This window comes from Sturnus vulgaris, chromosome 1 (genome assembly GCF_052056855.1).
Source record: "Sturnus vulgaris isolate bStuVul1 chromosome 1, bStuVul1.hap1, whole genome shotgun sequence".
In the NCBI taxonomy this organism is placed as follows: Eukaryota; Metazoa; Chordata; class Aves; order Passeriformes; family Sturnidae; genus Sturnus; species Sturnus vulgaris.
The window spans coordinates 144849105-144855912 of NC_142243.1; positions in this window are offsets into that span (position 1 = coordinate 144849105).

Sequence of the window (6808 nt, forward strand, 5' to 3'; positions counted from 1 at the left end):
AAGCTTCATTTTACAGTCATAAAAACAAGCATTAAGGACCTGAGCTGTGAACTGCCATTCACAAAGTCCAGCTGAAGTGACATTATTCACCTGGCGCTTGTGACGAATGTCTGCTTCCTGCTCTGGAAGATGAGCAGGATGTTTCCAGTGAGCTGGATTCCTGACATTATATTACTTAAAAGCAGGAAATGCTCATTTTGCTTGGTTCAGCATCATACCAGCCTTCCCATGCAAGGCTATATCTGGAACCCAAACACTGCATTAAGGCAGGAATCATTATATGTTATTTTTTTTCAAACAGCCTACACAGTAAGAAGATGGTAGTTATCTCAGCCTTCCCTTCTTTTTAGTATGCAATTGTGGTGGCGTGCTTCCCCGTCTCAGCCTGGCTGCTGAAATGGCAGCACACCAGCTCCATGCTTGGAGCCATCCCAAGAAAACGTTGTGCTGCAACTTTTAACCATTTAGCCGTAAAGCTCCTGCCACTCACACCGTTCTGACTCCTGGAGTGAAACAAGGCTTGCCAGTCCTTGCTTATAGCAAGAGTAATCAGTCCCACTATTTACACTGTACTCATCACAGAGTACTTTGCTGTATGAAATGCTCACAGTTATATTTATACCAGTACAAAAACAAAGTCATCACAAATCGAGGAGGCAACATCCAGAGTAATTTTTCCTTGCTACATGACGTTATTTCTTTGGCAATTCAAACAGGCAGAGTCACTCTCTTAGGAAGAAAATACAGCCCACTATAAGTCAGGAATCCCACCAGTATTTATCTGCACTTGTGTTTTTCTCTTGCATGAAGGAAATACAACTATTTAGTCAAGTAACCTCTACCAGTTGCTACTTTGGTACAAATATGCAGGGCTGCCAGCAAAGTCCATGGAGTTGTCTTAGTACAACTAAAAGCAGAGTTCAATCTGCTTTGCCAGAAGTACTAAAAATACCTTTTAATATGTTAAGGTATGTGTCTGGCCAGGAGTTGTTTTCAAATGCATTGTCCATGGAGTTCCCATAAAGTAAACAGAGCTGGATACGCTGGGTCTTGAGACACAAAATTACCAGTGCTGTGGGGTCCAGCTGTTCTCATTGCTGGCATCACCAGCAGGGTGCTCCCCATGCCTTGTTCCCAGCAGCAGGCTGGGAAGAAGGGACTCGGGAGATTTGCAGTGCTCTGCTTGCCATATTTGTCAGAGATCCTTTACAGGGTCGATTGTTTACTTAATTGTCATTCTCATTCAACTTATTTGATAATTATTAAATAAAACACCCCTGGTTAAATGCTTTTGAGATCTGAAAGACCAAGTGAGGAACTTTGTTGCCAGCAAAGAAGACCCACATTCCCAGGATTTCCTGCTTTCCAGCCTTTCCATGCTCCCGTGGTGCATGGAGGTCAGATCCATGCAGAGAGGCAAAGCCCCAGCCTCCTGTGAGCTGGTGCCAAAGGCTGTGTGAGCAGGAGCAACCTTTCCAAGGCACAGAGCCTGATGAAACCTTTCTGCCGATGTTCTCTGTAGCCTTACTGCTTTGAACTGCTGTGGGCATCCAGGGCTGTGGAATGGCTCAGCCTGGCCCTGGCCACGTGGGTGCAGGTCCCCAGCCCTTGTCAGGGACATTGGGGTCCCCTCTGCTCACTGCCTGCAGGGGCAATGCAGACTGTGGAGGTTGCAGGACATTACCACCCCACTCAAGATCATAGAATGGTTTGGGTTGGAAGGGACCTTAAAGATCATCTAATTCTACCCACCCTGCTGTGGGAGGGACACCTTCCACTAGAGCAGGTTGCTCAGACCCCCATCCAACCTGGCAAGGATGCTTGCTGGGCTTACAGACATCCTCAGAAATGGGGATTATTTCTGGTCATTCAAAAAGCTGATGCCCTGGGTTAGCATGTGGAGTCCTAAAAATCACACGTGGAGATTGTCCAGTGCTGAGGGCATCTGAAGCCTGACATGTGACAGAAGTACACATGTGGGGTCCAAAAGAGGTGTCACCATCTTCACTGACATTTGGTCTCCTCTGAGCTGGCATTGTTGTGTCTCACAGTAAGGTCCTCTGCCTGGCCTGCATAGTGCAAAAGAGCCTGCTCCCAAATGCTGTTAGAACTGCTCCTTGCTGCTGCTTAATGGCATTGGGAGAGTGATCCATGGAGCTCCAGTGCTACAGCCATTGGTGTGGCTGGATTAGCTAATGGAAGCTTTGTTTTGAGCTTTCTGTAATAAAATACCATACTGCTGGGGCACACAGGCTAGCTAGGGTTTCACTGCCCACTTAAGAAAATGAGGGCAAAGGGTGATTAAACATTTAGAGGGATGCAAGATCTCAGTGCATGCAGTTCATCTGGTAACCTGAGGATGGGCTGGAGGTAAATGTGGCTTCCTAGATACCTGAGAGGGTACTACAGCAACCCATCCTGGCCAGCAAGAGAAGCTTTGGGGTTCCTCCATCAGTCTCCAGTGCCAGGAGACCTCAGGGGTGACAGATGTGGCCATGGAGAGACAACAAGATGAGGATCCTTTGTATACCTGTGTCCTTTTCTATTTAGCTTTCCACCTCTTCTATAAATCAAACACCATTTCTGGCAGTAGTAGTCTGTCAAGCAGGCTGCACTGACATCAAGCAGAAGATACTAATGAAAAAAACAGAAAAGAGATTCATGAATAATGTAGAAACTCCCTCCCACCCCCACACCCCAGGATGAACCATGTCCTAAAGCCTCTCCTTCAAGCAAAGCTGCTGCTTTGCAATAACAAGAAAGTTATTGACCTTCCTTACACTGCAGAGCAAGACTTGTGAAAGGCAACTTTTACTGTGTGTGTCCATCTGCATGCACGTGGCCTGGGCCTCCCAAGCATATGGATCCAGAGGTACAGACAGCTCCTTCCACAGCAGCACGTTTGGCACTGGGTGTTTTTGCTCCCCAGCTCACTTCTGCATTAGCAATGGGCAGCATTGAAGTATTTCCCTCGAGTCCCGTTAGCAGCTGGCTCTTCTTGAGGAGGATTCTCAACTGTTGCTACCTGGTCAGGTGCAAAAGCTGGAAGGGCTCCTGCTCCACTCCCTCCCTCCCTCTCTGGCACAAGCATGGGCAGGCAGATTTGGATAAATTGAGGCTCTTTCCTTTCTGAGACCCTTAGGCCAGCATTCTACAGCTCTTCTAGTGATTTTAACTTCCATAATCCCCCTTACCCATACCCCCTTGGAAACACTTAAAGATGTTATTTTTTTCTGAAATAAGCTGTGCCAAAGCTTGGTTCCTTTATATGAAGAAAAACTGGCAATGGAAACATTGACAGCTATACAGAGAAATATTGTATTGCTTAAAGAACTTTATTTAGATTTCTCCATTGCAGGGACAGTTGTTTGTTGGTTGAGGGGTTTTTTTTCTTTTTGGACGGTGCTAAAGACGCCATAAAATTAGCTACAGTATTATTCCAGTGATTTGTACACGGCATGTTCATGTGCCTTCAAAATTAAAAGAAATCATGATAAAACTAAGCAAATAAATATTCTTGAGAGGACTAATCCCTTTCCTCCATGCTCCCAGCAGCCACAAAGCCAGTGGGGATCCCAGGAGGGCAGAACAGCAGAGCCAGGCTGAGCGGCGTGGAGGACCCTTGGGAAGGCTTTGTTGCCCTGCCATAGCATATTAATGTTTCTGGCCAGCTGGCAGCATGTGTGGCAAATGTAAACATTTGGCTCCAGCAAAGACATGCAGACGAGGGAGGCAGGTTGTGCACGAGATTAAAAGGGTCCCTGCAGCAGCACCCAGCTGGTCACAGCAGAGGGCACAGGGACATGAAGCCATCCGGGAAGGACAGTGCCTTTACAGTGGAGCAGGCACTTGATGCTTCTGCAGCCTTCTGGGGTCCAGGGAGGATTAAGAAACATAAGGGGGCCAAGGAAAGTGCTCAGAGCAGTCTGGAAGATGCTTGCAGCACCGCTTTTGGCTATGGTGTGTTTTGCATCAAAACAGCAGCAGTTTTGCAGGGAATGGGGGGAATAAGTGGGTTAAGAGCACCCTGGCCTCTGCTTTCCAGCTCTTTCCAAGCAGGCCAGCTGTCCACACTGGTTCTGGCTTAATTAATGCTCTGGGTTCATTACAGCAATTTTTTAAAGCTGGAGCCTTACCCTGTACATCCTAAGCTACAGCAGTATCCCTGTGCTGCTGCCTGGGGCCAATAAGCCTTTGAGCTCTTACTTTCCTGAAGGGCCAAGCAAGGGAATTTTGCATTTTTTCAGGCCCTAATCCAAATAAACAAAAAATAAATTTGTAAATATTTCAAAAATACCTTGAGGCCTTTGGCAGCCTGAGGAGAAGGGGTGCAAGGTGCTGTTATGCCCAGGGGTGTTACAAACCTCTCTGACTGGCTCATGGTGCTGCAGGATAGGTGTGTAGTGGCTGCTCTCTTGCAGCTGTCACACGTGCTCGTGCATGTGTGTGAAATGGGCTAACTTGGCTTTTACTTCTTCTGAATGTTCAGCATAAGCAGGGAATAATAAAATTCAATTTTTCCACAGGGACCAGAGGAAACAAATTTCTGCCTGGGTGTAGCTGAGGGCAGAATCTGGCACATTATTTTCTGTGAAATAATTCCCACGAGGCCTTGTGGAAACCCAGCGGTTTTTTTTTCCCTTCTTCTCATTTTTCTACTTCCTTAAACTTTCCAAAATACTCTGCTGTAACATATTTTCCTCAGTCCCATGTGTTAGTGAGGAGAGAAAAGGTTAAATTCTCCTTTCGTACTATAATGTAATTCATTTCCTGTTTTTCACAACTGTCTAGACACAGATCTAACAAGCATTAACCCTGAATCCCACCATTGGGTTAAAAATAGAGGCTTTAAATATAAAAGTGTGTGGTAAGAGCAGGATTGTAGGTTTCTACCTACCACCAAGAGACAGGGCTTTTAAATGAGAACCATTTAATTAGCTATAAGTAACAAAAGAATTACTTCAGTTTCAGAGGTTTAAAAAGGCTCCTGGTTGCTTTATATATACCAGCAGTAACACAGACCCTGCTGAGCTGTGGCATGGACAAGTTGATTCCCCCTCAGGAGTTATATTTATCTGGATTTACACCTCCAGCTATATTAAAAAAAGAAAGAATAAATTCCACTTCAGTCAGAGAGCTATAAAAAGATTGGGAGAAAGTAATTTAAGAGAGGACCAACGTTGAAAACCATGGTCAGCTTCTGTGGGAGACCTGTGGACAAAATGTGCCCCAAACCCCAAGGGAAAATGGTACCAAGAGACAACTCGTGCTGAGAAGGCAAGGCCACAGTGTGCTGGGTCCCAGCTAGCACAGCATTGGAATGCTTGCAGTCAAGACCAGACCCAGAGGGGCTCTCATCAGCTTAGGCTGGATCATGTTTGGGCTGGAGGCTGGCCCCAGGCTAAGCCAGGCAATTGTCCTTTGTGGGTATGCAGCCTCCCCTGACACTTCCCACCAGCTGGGCTGTCACACTGGAGTGGGAGGGAGGAGAGAAGAGATTTCTAGCTTGGAACATGAGCTAAATCCCTCACAAAAGTGAGAGTTTTGCTTGTGGAAGGAAAGCAAGAAAAAACAAAACTGTAGCCCACCCCAGTTTGTCACAGGGTGCAGACAAGGGAGCAAGGAAGCTTCTTGGCTGACAGTTTATTACACACACCTTTCACATCAAAGATTACCCACAGTGACATCGTATTTTTTGTACTTCAAGAATAAAAATAAATGTTGGTAAGAATTAGCTTAACCCAATGCTTAAAAACTCTGCTGAAATACATCAAAATTCCTGGAGTGCTGTGACAAGGAGGAACTCGCATTTCCTGCACTGACTGCGTTTCTCTGTCTACGAACACAAATCCCATGGGCTGGTTTGTTTATTTATCCTGTGAAGCTGGGAGTGGGTGTCTTTCCTGTCCCACCACCACTTCCAGCCACTGCATGAAAGCAAAAGCATCTTGGGGAGCTCGGGGATGGACCTGGCACCTCAGCTGCAAACCTGTGTGTGCTGCTGTCTGTATTCAAAGTCTGTTCTGACTAGGACTGAAATTATCCAAGGAAAACATATTGAAATATTTGTTTGTTATCAACCAGAAAGTGCAGTATATTATGCATTAAGAATGGTGAGGAGTGAACTGGTGTCCTTCCAGCTTAGGGAAGGCCTTTGAACCCACATGAGTTATTTATAGAGCCTTTTGGAAAACAGCTCTTTCCAATTTCTGCAGTTTTGATCACAGGAACAACTAATGTTTTATCAAAAATAAAGCAATCCTCTACATGGTTCACCCCTGTAAAGCAGGGAAGCAGAAATTAAGATTAGGGAAAGGTGGGGCAAAGCAGAGTCATAATTTTAATATTCATTGTGTAAGACACCTTCAAAATGCTTTTTGGCCTAACAGTACTACTTTTATTAGGCTCTAAGACAGACAGTGAGGGCACTCCAAGGAAGTACACAGGATGACTTGGTCTCACTGATCAAGACAGATCCTCATCCATGTTTTAGGATGCCTCTCCCTTTATCCCTGACTGCACTTACAAGGGGGAGGTCACAGCAGCAAAAACATGAAAATGGGCCCCAACATACTCCTAAAAAGATCCAGTATTCCCCTTAAAGGATTTAGTCTTTGCACATTTAGTCTATTAAATTAAGTAGAGCTTGCTATTTTCAAGGTTTGAATAAGAAATATGTCTTAACAACAGCTTCCTCTTGTGATGTTGTCCCATCCTGTTTCCAGTGACTTGTGTCTAGGGGGTGCAATCCTCTAACTGAAGATCCGAGTGACAGCATAACTACAGAGACTTAGGAAACCACTCAAAC